Source organism: Sceloporus occidentalis, unplaced genomic scaffold, assembly GCF_023333645.1.
Source record: "Sceloporus occidentalis isolate IW3139 unplaced genomic scaffold, rSceOcc1.0.p SCAF_32, whole genome shotgun sequence".
In the NCBI taxonomy this organism is placed as follows: domain Eukaryota; kingdom Metazoa; phylum Chordata; class Lepidosauria; order Squamata; family Phrynosomatidae; genus Sceloporus; species Sceloporus occidentalis.
Window position 1 is genome coordinate 8,037,258 of NW_028317012.1, and position 19,783 is coordinate 8,057,040.

The window sequence follows — 19,783 nt, forward strand, 5'->3', positions numbered from 1 at the left end:
CGGAGAACCAGAGAGGCGGCAGAACGTATTGACGAAACCACACCAGAGTGACGCAACTACGCTACCAGGAAATTGTATATAACGGACTTCTACATCTGACTTTTCAGCTTGCAGCATTTATAAATTTTTTCTCCTGAGGAAGCCGTCTATTGACACGACAAAAACGCGTTGAGATTATTTTATTTCATTTTATTCTGCATAAAAATTTTGGATCCTGATTCCACTCTGGACGTTTGATTGTCACCTGAGTCTTGGGATTCTCATACTTTACTGCTGGTTTTGCATAACATCATTTGAGTTATGCCACCTATTTTGTAAGTGTTCTACTTTTCATTATTAAATTTTGATAAAAGATATTGCACCATTTGGGTTTCTGCCTATATATTCCAGATTATAAGAAGAACTCAAGTTTTTTTGATGAGCTTCTCATACTGTTATTCTTGTGAGTGCATTTTACACCAACACTATTAAGTGTGTATTTTATTACTACACTATTTTTGTTGTTTTTGTTTTTTTCTACATGTCCTTGCGCCCCAATCTTTGAAGTTTATCCTATATCGAACATTTGTGAGGAGTGTTTTTTCTTGGGAGCTGCAGAACTCGTAGGAGACATATATTTATATTTTTATATACTTTATATTTATTTCACTTGGTTCACAGGATTGGTGAAAACCTTTTGGTATTTATATATGATGTCAGTAGAGATTCTAGCTAAAGCTATAAGAAATAATGAGAACATTAAAGGGCTCCGATTTCTGCAGGAAGAATAAAAAATATGCCTGTATGCTGATGACATCCTCATAACAGTAGAGGATCCTTGAAAAATCAATCAGAAATTTAATGATAACGATAAAAAAGTATTCAGATATATCAAATTATAAAATAAATATAGAAAAATCAGAAATCTTACCATTAAATGTTACAACACAAATTAAAAAAATAATTCAACAAGATTACAAATTTAGGTGGAAAATATCAGTTAAATTATTTGGGATTAAAAATTACAGCGAAAGTTGAGGATATGGTAGAAAGAAATTTCTATACGCTCCTATCCGAAACTAACCATGTATTAAAAGAATGGAAAAATATGCAACTATCCTGGATAGGAAGAATAAATATAGTAAACACTTATACAGTATTTACTCGATTATAAGACGAAAAATACCCCTCGTCTTGTAATCGGGGTCATCTTCTAATCAGACCTCAAATGAGGTCTGACTATTAGACTAAGATCCAGATCCCCCGCATCGCTGCAGGGGACCTGGATCCTCCTGTATGGTAACCTCAGCTGCTGCCAGCGTCTACCACTGAGCGCCGGCGAAAGTGCCGGCAGAAGCCGAGATTGCATACGCACGTACCTTCCTACTTCTGGGATAGCCCGCCCACTGCGGTGAAACAGAGCCGGTTGGGGAGATTGCTCCAGATGCAGGACCGGGACCCTGGCGGCACTGTGCCATCCCAAAGCGGATCCACTAGACCGCTTCAATTTTCTGGAGGAGGCGGGGCCTAGCGGGATCACACAGCGTCATGCCGTAATCCAGTGGGAGCTTCAGCAAGCGCCTGCTGAGGCAAAGTGCCTGAGTGGGTATATTAGTGTCTGGGTATCTAAGTGTCAGAGTGGGTAGGTAAGTGTCTGGGTGGGTAGGTAAGTGTCTGGGTATGTAAGTGTCCCCCTATATGCCACTCTGTCCCATGATATGCCTTTTAAGGCATAACATGGGGCAGAGTGGCATAGAGGAGGGTATAAGGCATGCCTGGGGGCAGATGTGCATAACTGTGGGCAGATGTGTATAACTGGGGCAGATGAGCATAACTGGGGGCAGATGTATATAACTGGGGACAGATGAGTATAACTGGGGGCAGGTTGGTAAATAAAAGGAAATAAAAAATAAAAAAATTGTTCACATTAATTAATATTTACTAGTAAAACTTTTTTCCTATAGGGTCGTCTTATAATCGAGCAAATACGGTGGATTTATTTTCTTAGACACGTGCCTCTAAAGATTCCGAGACCTTGGATTAATATGCTACAATCTAGTTTAAATAAATTTATTAATAACGGTAAGCGGCTGAGGTTAGGAATAAAATATTTGACAAAAAACACGAATAGAGGAGGCCTAAACTACCCTAGAGTTGAAAGTGCATATGAAGCATGTGCTTTGATCCATATATACAATGTGCAACTTCAAATAAATTCTGACCAACCTTGGTTTAAGTTAGAAAAATATATGGTAAAGAATGAAAACTTACCTGCATATATATGGCAATTTGAGAGCAAGATGTAACACGAGCTAAGGGAAACAAAAAATTCCATAATTAGAGATATTTTTGGGGAATGGAAAAGGATTAAAAAAAACCTAACCTTCAAAATAAGATCTTATACAATGCTGATCTTAGTCTCATATAAAAGAATGTACCAAATATGAATCTGGAAAAATTCAGGAATCATAGCAGTAAAATATATTATACATGAAGATCTTTTAACCAATTAGTTATGGAATACAATCGATCTAACTCAGAAATATTCACGTATTTAAGAATAAAATCATTTCTAAATCGTGCATGTTATAAGGCTGACAGAGATAGACATGTGAAACTTGAAGGTATATTTAACCCCTTCATTCCCCTATAGATGTACCGGGACGTCCAAAAAATGCCCACAAAGAAACCCCTATGGACGTCCCGGTACGTCCAGCCCTTCGTGCAGCGTCAGCAGGGCCGGCCCTACAATGGAGCCGACTGGGGCAATTGCCCCAGGCGGCACTTCAGAAGGGACGGCACTTTGCCGCCCCCAAGCGTTTTTTTTTTTTGTTTTTTTTGAAGCGGAGGAGAGAGAGAGGGGCACCGAGTGGTTTTCGCTTACCCGCTCGGCGCCTCTCTCTCTCTCCTCTGCGGCGAGTTTCCCTGTTCGGTCTCTGTGCCGGCTTGTAATGCAGAGCGCCGGAAGTGACGTGAATTTCCGGCGCTCAGCATTACAAGCCGGCACCGTGGCAGCACAGGGAGACTCGCCGCAGGACTGTTTAAGGGTAAGTACCGGTGGGGGGCGGGTAGATAATCAGTAGCCGGATTGGACGCGTGACGACGCGAGACGGCCGAAAGCCGGAAGTAAAACAAAACAAAGCAGCCGGATTGGACGCATGATGACGTGAGACTGTACATACAAATCTACTTGTTTTTCTCCTGAAGAAGCCAGCGAACTACTGGCGAAACGCGTAGAGAACATTCCTTTAAGAGAGTGATCTTCAACAGTGGACTTGGGATGTTGGTTTACATTGCGCTTTTGCACACTATCTGTATATAGCTGTACCCTTCTCAACTGTAAGTGTATCCAGACCTCCCTCTTTCCTGAACTGTGAAGATACTGCACCATTTGTGGTCTTTTTGTTTTTATAGATTTTAGAAGATATTAAAATTCTGCAGATATCCTACTGAACCTTGATGAGCCTATTTTGTCCAACAAGTTTGTGAGTGGATCTTACACCCCTTTTTTATTTTCTTTTTGTGTACATATTACACTATTATTGTTGTTTTTGTTTCTCCCCATGTATATGCGCTCCATGGTTGTCGTATTGTGTTTTTGAGCATCTTGAGGAAGAGTGTTTATTGGAGGCTGCTATCTTGGGGAGTATCTATTATATTATTTTTTGCACTTTTACACATGGAATTTGGATTGCTTTTGTCTATAATATATTTTCGATAATGAAACGGAAGGTTTTCCCGTTAATAATGATCAAATTAAATATGTGATTATTTGTTTCTGACTTGTTTACATGTCTATGTGAATTTGTTTAGTTAATGTAATTTTGTTGTCTTTTTTTCTGTCTGCTATATGCAAAATAAATAATGATTTTAAAAAAAACATTTCTGGTAACATAAGTATAAGCATTTTTAACATAAGCATGTTTCTAACATTTCCGTCCTGTTTATCAAAATATTATGCATTATCATCATACTCTTCATTTTCAGTATCAGTCATTGACACTGATGATTCATCTTTCATGTCAATCACTTTATCAATATGTAGAGTCTCAGATACTTTTAATAATTGATCATATTCTTCTTTTTCGAACAGGGAGTACATAGTCTGATTTATAGCTTTATCAATTGTCTTGTTCAAAAGTCCTCGGCAACATGGAATACAACAGCATCCTCCGAATATTAATACTGCAGCTACTATAGTGATAGTAATTATTCCAGACGTTATCATTCCTGACCATCGCCCGAACCATCCTTCTAACCAAGAGCTGAACACATCATGTATCCCTGCATTCTCGGCAAGTTCATTTAGTCCTTCAAGGGCTTTGGTGATGCTCCCATCAGGGGTGGTGTTATTTGGTATGAAGGTGCAACATTGGCTCCCGAACATTTTGTACCCTCCTCCTCTCTCAGCTAACAACATGTCCGAGGCCATTTGATTCTGCCAGACCATAAGAGAGGTCACATCCAGTTGTTCATTGTGACGGACCGACCAGGGACCTCAGGTTGTCCCTCTCCACCAAGAGCGACTTCTCCCTTCAGGACAATCATTCCCTGCAATCCGTAGGCAATATCCACAAAGTAAAAGGATATCGCTATCCACTACCCAAATAACCAGGCAAGATTAGTCTTTAGGTACAACAAGAGGAGAACTGATTTATTTTAGACACAGACGGCTGGATATATCCAGCAAAACACACATTAACATAAAACAAGATACTGGAATACAAACCGCCCCCTTAATCTGCCTCCCAGAGACAACAGGGGCAGTTAAGGGATTAACTATACAAAAGGATACAGACACAACTAAACTAAGGAATACACATTGTCTTGATTAGATTATCTCCCAGACCTTGGTGTGCTGTGTGTTTACGGTTAGGAAATAAAGCAATAATAAAATACTTTTTTATTAATAACACACAAAAGGGCTTCATGTCACTGGATAACATTAACTGAAGGGTAAGGTGACTCTAGGAACCGTCACAGTCCCAAAATGCAGGAACCCCAAATCTGTTTCCGAGCTCCACAGTCTTTAGAGTCTCTTATGACATGGATAATGTGGCACTCTTTACCAGGGCCGCATAGTCTGTAGTAAGGAGGCTGGCACTCAGTCCCCTCCAGGAGCCCATGGTGCGGAGGCTTCTGTGACATTCATGTATTCCTTTAATAGCGTCTCGAGTATAATTCACAAATCGCTGTTGGTTATAATAGATGGAGTTTATCCAGTCCGCATTTTTCGCTATTGCACTCCACCAGAAAAGGACCGGTTCAAACCCTGCAGCAATTTGATTTCAGGCCTTGAATTCATTTGGAACTCCTCGTGGTACTCCAATTTCATCAATATATATTCGATCATCAAACGATCCTTGTGGTTGTATTGATCGCTTTTTCCTTGACTTTGGCTCCTTCTGTGAATTACAACACATTTTCCTTTTCGTCTTGGATCGATAAAGGATCTTATCTTTCGGTCTCCATATAACCAGCAAATATCTGCTTTCATCTGGGTTGATTGTCAAAGTTCTGTAGAAAAAGTCTCAACACATGGTGAATTAGACAAATCCTTATAATCAAAATAGCTTCCATTATACTGAAGTTCCATACAGGTGTAATTTCCCTCATACGTTTGCACTGTTGTTGAGCCTTTTTTACACTAGGAAACAACAGGTCTAGTGTATGACAAGTTCTATTTCCAGGTGGGGTATAAGTCTTATCAAACAATTTTATTATACAATCAAATCCAATTGGGTCACTTTCTTTTGTTAGTGGAAATGGCACCGTAGCCAACTGTGGATGGGCTTCGGCACAGACTATACAATTCTCTTTGTTTAGCCTCTTTACAGTAAATTGAAGTCATTCTAACCAAACATTATTTCCATGGAATCCGACTTCCAAGGCAATCTGTTCCAGAGAACTCAAATTGGTACCGAATACCGAATTACCCCTGTCTCCATTTTCATCAATTTGTGTTTCTTTCTTGACCTGTAATTCTTTTTCTGCTTGGACCTTATTTTCTGGAAAGGATAAAAAGAAGGTTCCTTGTGGGTCCCAGCTGGAAACCCATACTCCCATGGTATATAGCCTCTCATCCATCTCCACAGGCTTTTTTAGGGTGAATAGTAATTTATTACAATTATATAAGATAGTACATCTTTTTACAGAAAATCTTGTTTTGATCTTACTTGCTCTGGCCTCATGTGGATCATATCCCCAATCTCGACTAGCTGTTGTCCACATAGCATAATCCCAACCGGGGCATGATGTTATACTTCGATGCTTGAAGGGCTTTTCGGGCATCAAACATATATACCGGTATACATCGCTCTTAGCGTACGCTCTTGCTTGCCCTATATTTTGGCAATTGATTAATTTACACAGATCCATGAGGATGGAACTATCTCCTGTTAGATATTTTGCTCTTGTATCTTCCCATCTAGTTACCCTCTTGTTCCCAACCCACTGTGCCCTTAAAGTATTGTCAGTATAAGGAATTATTGAATAAGCATCAGTTACTACCCAACAAACTATAAGCAGGCACCACCCCTTCATCCTACCTGTGCCATACCATGGAGCTCGCTGAGCTGGCTGACGTACTGGATAACCTGACTAGACAGGTATCCACCCTCACCCAAGCCGTCCATGACCTGCAGGCCCAAGCTGAGGCCCCTACACCTGGATTCCCACAACCACCACCGGTTGTACGGGTTGTAACCCCACTCGAGGAACTGACAACCAATCCAGGTGCCTTTGCCAGAACGTTTCACGGGTGAAAGAACCAAATACCGGACTTTTATTATGGCATGTGAAGTTCTGTTTGAACTGAAACCTCGCACATACCATTCGGATGCCATAAAAGTCCGCACTGTGATTGCCCTCCTATCTGGACCACCACAAGACTGGGCCCACGACCTCCTACGCAGCAATGATCCCTGTGTCTCTACCTGGCACTCCTTTGTTACGGTCATGTCCTCCATGTATGATGACCCGCATCGACAAGAAACCACTCAGTCTGCTATCAGGGCTTTACGCCAGGGTCGTCGACCCGTGGAAGACTACATCACCGACTTCAAACGGTATGCTGTTGACACACGCTGGAATGAACATGGATTGATCAACCAGTTTCGTTTAGGGTTGTCTGAACCCTTGAAAGACGACTTCGCTCATTTTGGAATTCCGGAATCATTGGAGTCCTTTATCCAGCAAGCGATCCAGCTAGACCGACGTCTTAGGGAACGACGCCAAGAAAAAGCCGCAACACCTGCTGCACCACCGAGATAGTCCTCGGCTGCTTACTCTCCTTCTGCTTCTCGTTCTCCAATCCAGACTGAAGAACCAATGCAAATCGGTCTGGTTCAAGGCCAGCAGAATTGCAACGCAGAAGGCAAGAGAATCTTTGTCTCTACTGCGGTAATAGTCGACACACCGTTGAATCCTGCCCTAGAAAGGCGAGAAACAGGGGTAAGCCCGATGACCTTGCTATCATGCAGATCATCCACTCTGGCCATATCACCACCCTTTTCTGTTCCTCTTTCCTTGCAGTGGAATAAGAACACCTATGAATGTAAAGCTATGATGGACTCCGGGTCCAGCGGCTGTTTACTCGACGTCCACATAGCAAATGCCTTGTCCATCCCTGTGCATGATAAAATAAATCCTTTGCGCATACAAGTCATAGATGGGTCATTTTTGCAAACGGGTCCCCTCACTAAACAAACAGCACCTATCCAAGTCTCCATAGGGAGGTATACAGAACTGCTCACGTTTGATCTGGTTCCCTCACCTCTATTCCCTGTTATCCTTGGGATACCCTGGTTGCGCCTCCATGATCCTACCATTACCTGGTCAACAGGCACCTTAACCTTCTCCTCATCCGTCTGTAACCATCATAGAGGACAATTACCGACTGGTTTCATACACTCCATATTAGAAATGAATATGAAAAAAGGACAAGAGATCATGCTACCCAAAGCGTATGAACAATATAAAGCTGTGTTTGACAAAAAAGGGGTAGAGACCCTGCCACCACATAGACCATACGATAGATCTCCTGCCTGGGGCACCCATATCATATGGCAAAATATACCCACTGGCAGAAAAAGAATTATACATCTTAAAAGAATACATCCATGAAAATCTAAAGAAAGGCTTCATCAGATCCTCTACGTCCCCAGCAGGTGCCGGCATCTTTTTCGTGGGAAAAAAGGATGGCAGCATACGTCCATGTGTGGGTTACAGAGAAATGAATCACATCACCATCAAAAATAAATATCCTCTGCCACTCATTCCTGAACTCCTGGAACGCCTCCAAACAGCAACCGTCTACACCAAGCTAGACCTCAGAGATGCCTATAATCTGCTTCGAATACGCCAAGACGATGAGTGGATCGTTCCGATCCCGATATGGACACTACGAATATTTGGTCATGCCTTATGGACTGTGCAATGCCCCTGCTTTCTTCCAGCATTTCCTTAACGACATCTTCAGGGACCTCCTCGATCAGTACGTAGTGGTGTACTTGGATGACATCCTCATCTTCTCCCCTGACCTACATACCCACCATCTTCATATTACAGAGGTCTTGAAAAGGTTACAACAACACCACTTATGCGCAAAGATCGAAAAGTGCATTTTTGAAACAGATTGTGTGGAGTTTTTGGGTTTCATAATCAGACCTGGCAAGGTTGAAATGGATCCTCGCAAGGTAGAGGCAATCCTCTCATGGCCGATACCACAAAATAAGAAGCAAGAACAACGCTTTGTGGGGTTTGCCAATTTCTACCGGAAATTCATCCGGAACTTCTCACAGACAATCCAACCATTGACTCATCTCACTAAAAAGGACGTCAAATGGTGTTGGTCATCAGCAGCCCAAAAGGCGTTCAACACCCTTAAACATCGGTTCACATCGGCTCCCATTCTCCATTTGACAGATCCCCAAAGACCCTTCTTCCTCGAAGTGGATGCATCTAACATAGCAACCGGGGCCGTACTATCACAAAGGGACTGCGACACAGGACTCTTACATCCAGTGGCCTTTTATTCACGCAGATTAACTGATGCCGAATCCAACTACGACGTAGGAGATAAGGAGCTACTAGCCATCAAAAAAAGCCTTCGAAGAATGGAGGCATCTTCTTGAAGGTGCCAACCACCCGGTCACGGTGTATACAGACCACAAGAGTCTAGAGTACCTCAGAACCGCCAAACGTCTCAATCCCCGTCAAGCACGTTGGGCTCTGTTTTTCTCCCGTTTCAGGTTTCACGTCACATATTGTCCCGGTTCAAAGAATCAAAAAGCAGATGCACTCTCCAGAATGCATGCCCCAGAAGAGGCAAAACCCAAACAAGAGGAGACAATACTGCAAACGCATCACTTCATGGGTGTCACGACCCACTTCTTGCAGGAGATCCAAAAAGCTGCTTGCTCCCTTGATCTCCCGACCTCATCAGAAGGATATCCCCTGTCACGCGGAAAAATCGATGTTCCTGAAACCATATGTCCTCTTCTGCTGCAACATTGTCACGATGCCCTCACAGCAGGGCACGGCGGGCAAAGAAAAACCCTCTATAACATTCAACGCCATTTCTGGTGGTCCTCTCTTCACCACGATGTCAGGACATACGTAAATTCCTGTGCCGTTTGCAACCGTGCCAAGACCGCTACCTCCAGAATGGCAGGTTTGTTACAACCCTTGCCTATTCCTTCCCAACCGTGGAGCCATCTCACGGTCGATTTCATCGTGGACCTCCCAGACTCACAAGGATACAACACAATCATGGTCGTGGTCGATCGGTTGACAAAAATGGCCCACTTCATCCCAACCAAAGGGCTCCCTACTGCCAAAAGAACAGCCACCCTCTTCCTTGACTCCATATTCCGACTCCATGGCATACCCGAATCCATACTCTCTGATCGAGGCACGCAATTCACCTCCCGTTTCTGGAAAGCATTCTGTCATTCGTTGAACATCTCCGTAGACCTCTCCATTGCTTTCCATCCCCAGTCGAATTGTCAAACAGAGCGAACAAACCAGACCGTGGAAACATACCTTCGTTGCTATTGTACGTACCGCCAATCTGATTGGAAAGAAATACTCACCACGGCAGAGTTTGCTTACTATGGATACCAACCCAATAGTCTCCCTGGCCTTCCACTGCTTACTTCTGTTCCTGACGTAACAGAGCGATTACGTCTACTGTCTCACAACCTGCAACGGGCACACGAAACACTACGTGAAAGCCAACTGTCGTATAAACGATATGCCGAACGAAAACGACAAACACCACCTGAGTACAAGATAGGCCAACAGGTGTGGTTATCCACTAAGCATCTGAAACTGTCGTGTCCATCCAGAAAATTGGGTCCCAAGTACATCTGTCCTTTCACAGTAAAGAAACTCATCTCTCCAGTGGTGGTCCGACTAGATCTTCCTGATCGGTACAAGATACATCCTTCCTTCCATGTATCGCTCTTGAAACCGGCTGTTCCCGATCCCTATCCTTCTAGGGGCTCCACACCTTCGGCTCCAGTGCTCATAACAGGGGAACCCGAATATGAGGTGCAGGAGATCCTGGACTCACGTATCAGACGAAGATCCTTGGAATATCTCATACAATGGAAGGGATACGGCCCAGAAGAAAGAACGTGGGAATGCGCCACCGATGTCCATGCTCCAAAATTGATCCATCGTTTTCATCTCCGGCATCCGGACAAACCGGGTACCACATGCCTCCGGAGGCGGCATCCTAGGATGGGGGCACTGTCAGGTCCCCGCCGCGGTACTCACCTTGGTCCCACGCCACGTCCTCCTTCTGACCCACGCCGCTGATATGGCGACGCACAAAGAGGGGTCCGACGTGGCAGACCCGCTCACTCCCCAGCGTTGACGGTGCTGCGATCTTCTTCCCGGCATTGTGATCTTCAGGACGGCCGGAACACAACTGGAGGGCCGTCCCAACAGAGACGGAGAACACGTTCCGTCTCTCCCTCTAGTGGCGCGCGCGCATACAAATCCTCTTCTTAAAGGCACAGTCGGCAATATTCCCAGGTGTATGGAATCAGGTCAATCTTGACATCAGAGGGAGTATCCCTCCCTCCTTCCTATAAATCTGTGTCCTTTAGTTCACTCGTTGCTCAGATATACTGTGCTCCCTACGTATATACGTCAGTGCTTCCTTATCGTTGTTTCATTGGATATTGCCTTATCGCTTGCCTTATCGTGTCTGAACCTTCTCTGCCTGAACTGACCTCTGCTTATCCTGACTTCGTCTACGTCTCATCCCTATCGGTACCTCGCTTTGATTCATCCACGTTTCCAGCCTAGCATATTGGGCTCCGACTACTAAACCCGACAACCTGGTTGTCAACTCAGGTTTTGGAGAATGGATTTCTTCACTGGCTTGAGACGAGTCCAACCTATCGTTGGGCCCCCCTTTGTACCCAGGCTTGATGAGCGACTACCAGCAAGTGGTGTTACCCTCTTACAGTTCGACTGATGTATCCAGCTACTCCTTTTGGCTATTTTACACGCAGTGGGGGTGGTTAGTAGAACTTGATACAGTCCTTCCCACCTTGGTGATGACCAGTTCTTCAATTTGATTATTCTTACTAGTACCCAATCTCCAATGCTCAATTTCTCAGGAATTGGTTCTTGTGTTTCTGGAAGAGAATGAACAGTTTGTATTGATCTGGTATTCAACATTTTTGCCATGTATTCTCCTAGGGTTAATTCCCTTTCATCATTTGTTTCTTTTATCTTTATCTGTGGCAAACTATAGGGTCTCCTTTACATTACTTCAAATGGGGTGAGGCCTTGTTCATTAGGTGTAATATGTATACTCAATTTTATCATTGGTAGGCAGAAAACCCAATTCTTCCTGGTTTCTGCCATGGTCTCTTTCAATTTATTATTTATTGTTCCATGGTTTCTTTCCACTAACCCTGCTGACTGAGGATGATAGGCGCAATGATTTTTTTTAACTGTATACCAAATACTTGTGCAAATCTGGAGATTAGTTGATTGACAAAGTGAGGTCCATTGTCACTATATAATCTTTCTGGTATTCCAAATCTAGGAATTATTTCTTTTATCATGACCTTAGCTACTGTATCTGCATCTTCATGGGCCGTTGGGAATATTTCCACCCATTTAGTTAATGCATCAACAATAACTAGACAATATCTCATTTTCACATTTATTTAGTTCAATATAATCCATGCAAATATGTTGAAATGGATACTCGGGGTTGGGGAACTTCCCAATAGCACAGATAAGAGAATTAGCACAACATTTTTTTAGAGTCATTTTGGAAACCGAATGTTGTAAATACCTTATCTATTATGGCTACCATCCCTCCTGTTGAGACATGGCTCAGCCCATGACTCAATAAGGCTGCATAGCGAAACAATGTTTTTCGCAATATTGGTTTGTTAATATGAAAAATGTTGTTGTATAGAGTCGCCTGTTTAGACTGCCAATGTCGTTTTTCAACATCAGGGACAGGCTGTTGCATATCGTACAGAACCTGATGATCAATTTGTATGTCATTGGTGATTATGGTAAACATTTCTTGAGCAATTCTTTTTGCTTCAATATCTGCACGATTATTGCCTAATGCTATAGGATCTTTGGTATTGGTGTGGACTGCACACTTTATGACAGCTACTTCTTTTGGTATATGTATAACCGTTAATAGTTCTTGAATTAGGGCTTTATGATTTATCGGTTTTCCTGTGGAGGTAATCATACCTCTATTTTTCCATTGTTGTGCAAACACATGTATAGTGGAAAATACGTATTGACTATTGGTATAGATATTTACTTGTTTGCCTACTGCCCACTTGCATGCTTCTATGAGAGCTATTAATTCAGCCGCCTGGGCTGATAAATAATTAGGTGATTTACATGCCTTGATTACTTCAGTATTGTATTCAATGTCTCCCTTATCCCTTTTCCACAAATGACTAGTTTCACATCGCAACACCACATCTGCCACAGACTTCCACTGATCAGTTTTTTGTTTACACAGAGACAAATATGGTGTTATACCTCTAAAAATTGTGGTCATTCGGGGTGTTAATATACAAGATAATGTCCTTTGTCTGTCCAGTAAAAATATTCTGTCTGTATTATGGTACTTTGTTTGTCTTTTAAATGTGACTCATAGTATTCATCTCCCCTCTGCTGTCCTTTTAAAGTACATTGTACAATGAAAATCGTTTGAATGTTGAACTTGTAAATGATCACATGTCTCGAAAGTCTTATGTACAAGTTCTAAAACCTGTATTATGTTTTCCTTATTTTCAGCAAAATCTATGTTCAAGGCATAATAGTAATGGTCATGCGGTCCTTGATAGTTATTTCTTTTCCCCACAGTAACATCAAATTTGTCTCCCACAGGTGGAATATGCACTCCCAACTCTTTAATTAAATCTCTTCACAAGAGATTTACCGGACATACCTCAGATAGTATTAAACTGGCAGTAATCATTTGGCCAGACTCTGGATGTTATATTTGAAGGGGAACAGATAACCTTTCAACATGTGTTCAGCCATTTACTCCTTTTATGTGAATTTTACCATTTCCTTTTTGTATGCCCGTACATGTGGGGTAACTCAATAGAGTTTGTGAGACCCCCGAATCTACCAAAAAGGTCTAGTTCGGGACACTCTTTTGCCCAATGATCTTCCTTTCCACAATTATAACATCCTTGTGACCATCTATCACCACTTCCTCTTCTGCCTTGGTATCCCCCTCTGCCCCTGCCACGACCTCAATATCTTTCTCTTCCTCTTTCATTATTCCCTGTCAACCTTCCTTCGTACTCTTTGCCTGCTAATATTATTCTAACTTTTTCTCTCTTTCTTTGTGCCATTTCTCAGAATGCTTAGCATATTCCAACACCTCATTCAATGGGGCTGTACGGATGTTTACTGATATACGCGTTTATCTTTTTACGTGTCCCTGACACAAATGCATTTTTTAATTTCTGCTCATAGGCAGAGTTTGGATCTGGAGCAGGAGGTGGTGTCAATCCACTATAGATATTAAATATCTTTTTTATTCTATGAAAATATTGATCCACATCCTCCCCATCCTTTTGCGTACATCTATTTATCTCCGTCCAATTTGTTCAAAGCCCATCTGTTTGTATAAGAAGTTACAGAGACATTTAATCGATTATTTAACCCCTTCAGGACAGGCGTTTGTGTACTACATCTTCAGTTGAAGACCGCAGTTTTTTTTAAATATTTTAATTCCGTGCTCGTGATTCGTTTCAAAGCGATCACGTGCACGGAATTGAGGGGGAGTGGCTGCTACGGATCGCTGGGGACACCCAGTGGTCAGTAGCAGCTGCCCCTCGCGATCCCAGCATTCATAGCGATGCTGGATCGCGCATTATCGATGATGTACCTGGTACGTCCCGGTCTGGCGGGGACCTTTGACCAGGAAGTATCAGGTACGTCCCGGTCTTGAAGGGGTTAAATCAACACTGTCCCATGGGAGTGGGCGTCTTGGATTTTGATTATTGTACCCATTCCAGTTCTGTTCTACTGAACTCCAATCTGATCCCAAAACCCTTCGACATGCTCTCTCTTCACCATTTAGTAGATAACTGTTATAGAGTTGCAGAGGATCCTCTTTTGGACTCTTTACGTGTTCAGTAGCTTTTTTAATATCTTTCTCTGTCCATGTTCTATGTATCTACATGGTTAACGGATGTATCTGACTGCGTTACTTATATTGTTACTTTAAGCATATTAATTTGAACATATAAAATAAAACAAGAAGATATATCATGAAAACCACATGATACAGGTATACAGGATATCTTATTATACTTAAAAACAGGATACATGCTAACCATAAATTCTAACATTTAAAATTTTAACCCTTATCTAAATAACTCTGAAAGAAGCATCAAAATAAAAGCATTAGAATAAAAAAGACAAAATGGCTTTCCTCAATGTCAACTTTACATATAGTTTATGATCGATCACAGATAACAGACATACATTTAACAGATTCTGGAACCAGTTGCAAACATGGTATGGAATTTGGAAAATTCTAATTTAGTCACTACGTAGTTTTTCTAAATCCACACATTCACCAAGGTGGTCCAACCATCCGAAACCTGAGGGATCCACCCTCTATTTTTAAGTACATTATACCTGAACCATGTGGACTTATGCCTAAACATTTTCTGGATTGAGTTTATACATAAACTGCTTATCTCTTTTTAGGGTTTTTTCTTCCACCAGGGAACATTTTCATCCTTCAGGGCCCCCCCCTGGTCGGTTAAGAAGGGGGAACATGACTGCTGGCCCTTTGACCGGGGTCAGTAGTTCATGGTCCGGTCACAGGTGTGAGTAGCAACATTGTTGCTATAATGTTCTTTGGGGAATAAGGGTGGGCTTACCTGAGCAGGGTTTCAGTCATTCCTGACACTCTGTACGAGCTTCCCTCCCGCCCTCCCCTCCTATCTATGTGTTCTGTATTTTTTCCTTTGCCGGTGCTGGTTTCTTTTATTCTCTTTTAGTCACAGCGGGAAATCTCGGCCAGCCCCTTTTATGTGGAATATCCAGTGGATGGAGAAGGCTTGGGGAGACGAGTTCTGTGGAGGCTGACGGTACCCAGAACGAGAGCTATTGGTGTTGGGTTATCTGCCTGTCGGTTAACACGACAGCTGGCAGGATGGTTATGTTTATGTATGGTTATGATGTGCTGGTTCATGACGTTAATAAAGCTGTGGCCAACGCCCTTACCCACAATGTTGTGTTGTGTATTTCTTGGGTGGGATGGGGTTTTGTGCCATATTAGGCCCTGTGGTCTTGGTTTAAGCAGTCATGTCCCTTTCCCTTACTGTGGAATATCCCCATAATACAATCTCACCACAATATTGGGAAAGACAGAAAAGAAAAATATTTTGGTATTTATAAGATACCACGTCTGGGCAGGGTATCTTTACCCTTGGTATTTATAAGCCCTTGGTATTTATAAGATACCACTTCTTGACAGAGTAAAACAAAGAGCCCTTGGTATTTATAAGATACCGTACCTAGACAGTAAAGATAGGAAAATTACTCTCACAGTAAAGTTGTTCACTTGCAATCCCAACACTTGATCATAGAGGGCTTCTCACAAGTGCCAGGGGGCGTATTAACAACAACCTTTTTTACTGTTCGTTCGCTGTAAAGGACTCCTGAACAGTCATTCACACATACAGATTCATTCAGACAAGATTTGGGACATGGGTTGCTATAGCTTTTCCCTGGGCCATAATATTTCTTCTTCTTAAGGTCTTGTGATACTCATTCACAATAAAACAAGCTATGACTAACCCCAACAGTATTACTACAGTCACAATTAACAAGTCGTTATCACAAACATAATGACTCACTACTTGTGCACATTACTCCTCGTAATATTTCCCATTATCGGATGTACATACACAGTTATTTATTTCAGTAGTCCCTGACAGACTTTGACCTCCTTTGTTATATAATATTCCTACTCAAGTTTATGAAGAGAAGACCGTGATAAATCTACCGCTGCCGGTTTCAGGGGACGTTGTCGCGAAGTGCCTCTGGTTTACAGAAATCTTAGCTGGAGGACTTATGTTACCCCAGATTCAGATTTTTGAGGTGTGGTTCCTTCAGGACCGTCGTCCCTGTCTCCGGTCAGGACCTCCTCACACGTGGCACCAAAATTTTGGTTGAATTAATGGTCGAATTCTCCTCAGAAAGATTTCTTTATTTAGATCATGCGCACACAAGGCACACAACAAACATAAGTCGAAGCATTGTCTGAATATATGTTAATAGTATCATATGGTTTATATAGTATCATATCTATTCCTAGTAATATATTCTGATTGGTCTATTTCAAGCAGATAACACCTCTTGGCACAACGTCAAGAAAAGCATATATTTGAACTTTTGCCCAGTTTCGAGAGAAGCATATTCTAGACGTTTTGTCACAATTTCAAGAACAGCATATATATATATATATATATATATATATATATATGCTGTTCTTGAAATGCTAGAAGCACCCATTTCTCTGCAGGAGATGCGGTAAATTATCAAATCTTTGCCGAATCAAAAGACGTAGGGGTCCGATGGCCTTAGTGTGGAGTATTACAAAATTTTAGCACCACATTTGTCATCCCATCTTCATGAATTATATAATCGTCTACTGGCAGCTGAGAGTCCCCCAAAGGACTTTAATCTATCTAGGATTGTATTGCTCGATTTCCCTCCTTAATCATGACTTTAAAATTCTGACTGCGGTGATGGCTTCACGCCTTCAGCCCATCCTGGTTGATTGCCCCATCTCAGACGGGCTTCCTTCGAGGTAGACATTCTACTCAGAATGTTAGGAGTCTGATCTCAGCCATTGCCTCCACTAAATTGGTGAAAAATAAATCTGCTATAATCATCAGTTGCGATGCTGACGAAGCCTTCGATCATATTTTGTTGCAATATTTAACACCCTCTTTTAAATTTCACCATTTTGGCCATCACTTTACTCATCTGTTTCAGGCATTATACAGCTCTCCTTAAGCTCAACTTTTAGTTAATGGGTGGAATTTGCCACGATTTATGTTGGGTATGGGTACCCGCTAGGACTGCACCCTATCACCACTACTGTTTAACTTAGCTATTGAGCCGCTGATACAACGTGTGTGGGAAAAATACACACAAAAAATACCACTGCAAAATTTGACAAAGGCTGGTGGATGTGTGCATGGAAAGAGTTAAAGTACCAGCATTTGAAATACTTTGGGGTGTCTAGTTTTCAAAAATATATGGTTTTATTGGGCACATTGAATTGACAATGCTCAAAGATATACCAAATAGGGCATGGGCATAGGATTACCAAATGTAAAAGTTCAACATTGAAAATTGTGCATGCCCCAACTGTAGCCCTTTTGTCCACAAACAGCCAGGCAAACCCATGCATGGGTGGTATCACTGTACACGGGAGATGTTGCTGAACACATATTGGGGTGTTGTGTCACAGTGACATATACCAGGACCCGTAAATTCCTGTATTAAAATTTGTGAAAAAAAAACAAACCTACTGAAAAGTTTGACAAAGAGTGGTGGTATTAGTGCATGGAAAGAGTTAAAATACTAGCATTTGAAATACCCTGGGGTGTCTAGACTTCAAAAATATTTGGTTTGGGTAAATTGCATTGCCCGACTTCAAAGATACCTGAAATAGCACATGGGAGCAGAATTACCAGATTTGGAAATAGCAAAACACTACTTGTACTTATTGCCCCATAACATGCAGGAAAAAGCAATACAACATTGGGTGTTTCTAAACTCAAGGCAAATAGTAGAATCTATTTAGCAGTTTATTTTCATTAGTTTTTAAAGAGGTGAAAACGTGATTATACATCTATAGAAAATTAGTTAGAAATCCTTTGAAATCTGCAGTTCAGTTTTGGGGAGTAAATCATAAGATGTTATTCAATTGCAAAGAAAAAAAAGTTAAGTCATGTATTTTAAATGTACATTGAGGAATTTCAGGAAAAGATTAGCTTAACAAAAATGGCTTTGCTTAGTCTCAAAAAAGAGATACCTAAGGTATTGCCTCGCTCCAGGTCTATTATGAAGACCTTGCAGGGAAAATCTTCACTCCACAGACAGAGCCGATAACCATGGCTGATTAACCATGGGCTTAAGGGACTGTAATACGTTGCCTTTGGAGTTGGTGGCCAAAATTCGAGGATTTTAACCCCTTAACGACAATCCACGTACATGTACGGGGTTGCCGTGCAACGTGATAACGACAATGCCCATACATGTACGGGCTGCCGTTAAATAGCTGCATCGCCGCGATCGGTGGCTTTGCAGCATCCACGGAAGCCTCACAAGAAAAATGGCCGTCGCCGCACCGATCATCAAAGATTGCGGCGGCGCCTGGCAAAACAGGTGTTAAACTGTGTTGCTGACGTGCCTCGATATCGAGGTCAGTAACACAACCCCCCTACCCCGATAGCCTTGCGATTGCTCCGAAGAGCAACCACAAGTTTCATCCTGTAAATGACGTTGCCGTCATTCACAGGATGGCATTAACAATAAAAAATTGAATTAAAAAACATTTTTAAAAAATTATTGTTCAAAAATGTTAAACCAAAAATTTAAAAAAAATATGGTAACGTAAAAATCCCCACTGTCACCAAAAAAAAAAGTTTTTAGTAAGCAAGTCCTAAAATTCTTTATCTTCACAATAATTCCCGCATGGAAAGAGTTAAAATATTGGCATTACAAATGCCCATAGGGTGTCTAGTATGAAAAAATGTATGATTTGATGGGTTAAATTGAATTGGCCGTGTTCAAAGATGTCCCAAATATGGGACATGGGGGCAGTAGGATCAGATGTCTAAATGGTAAAAAAAAAAAAATACACACCTCACAAAGGAGGCCTTTTAGCTCCCAAATAACCCAACAAACCCATGCATGGGGGGTATCACTGCGCTCAGATGTTACTGAACACATATTGGGGTGTTGTTTGACACGGACATATACCAGGAACGGTAAACTTATACCTGAAGTACAGCGTGTGAGAAAAAAATACAAAAAAAATGTACTACCATGAAGTTTCACAAAGGCTGGTGGTAAAATCAGTGCATGGAAAGGGTTAAAATACCAGCATTTCAAATACCTTGGGGTGTCTAGTTTTTAAAAATATATGATTTGATGGGGTAAATTGCATTGGCCGGCTTCAAAGATACCTGAAATGGTATATGGGGGGGAAGAATTACCAGATTTGGAAAAAAATGGTTTTGAAATA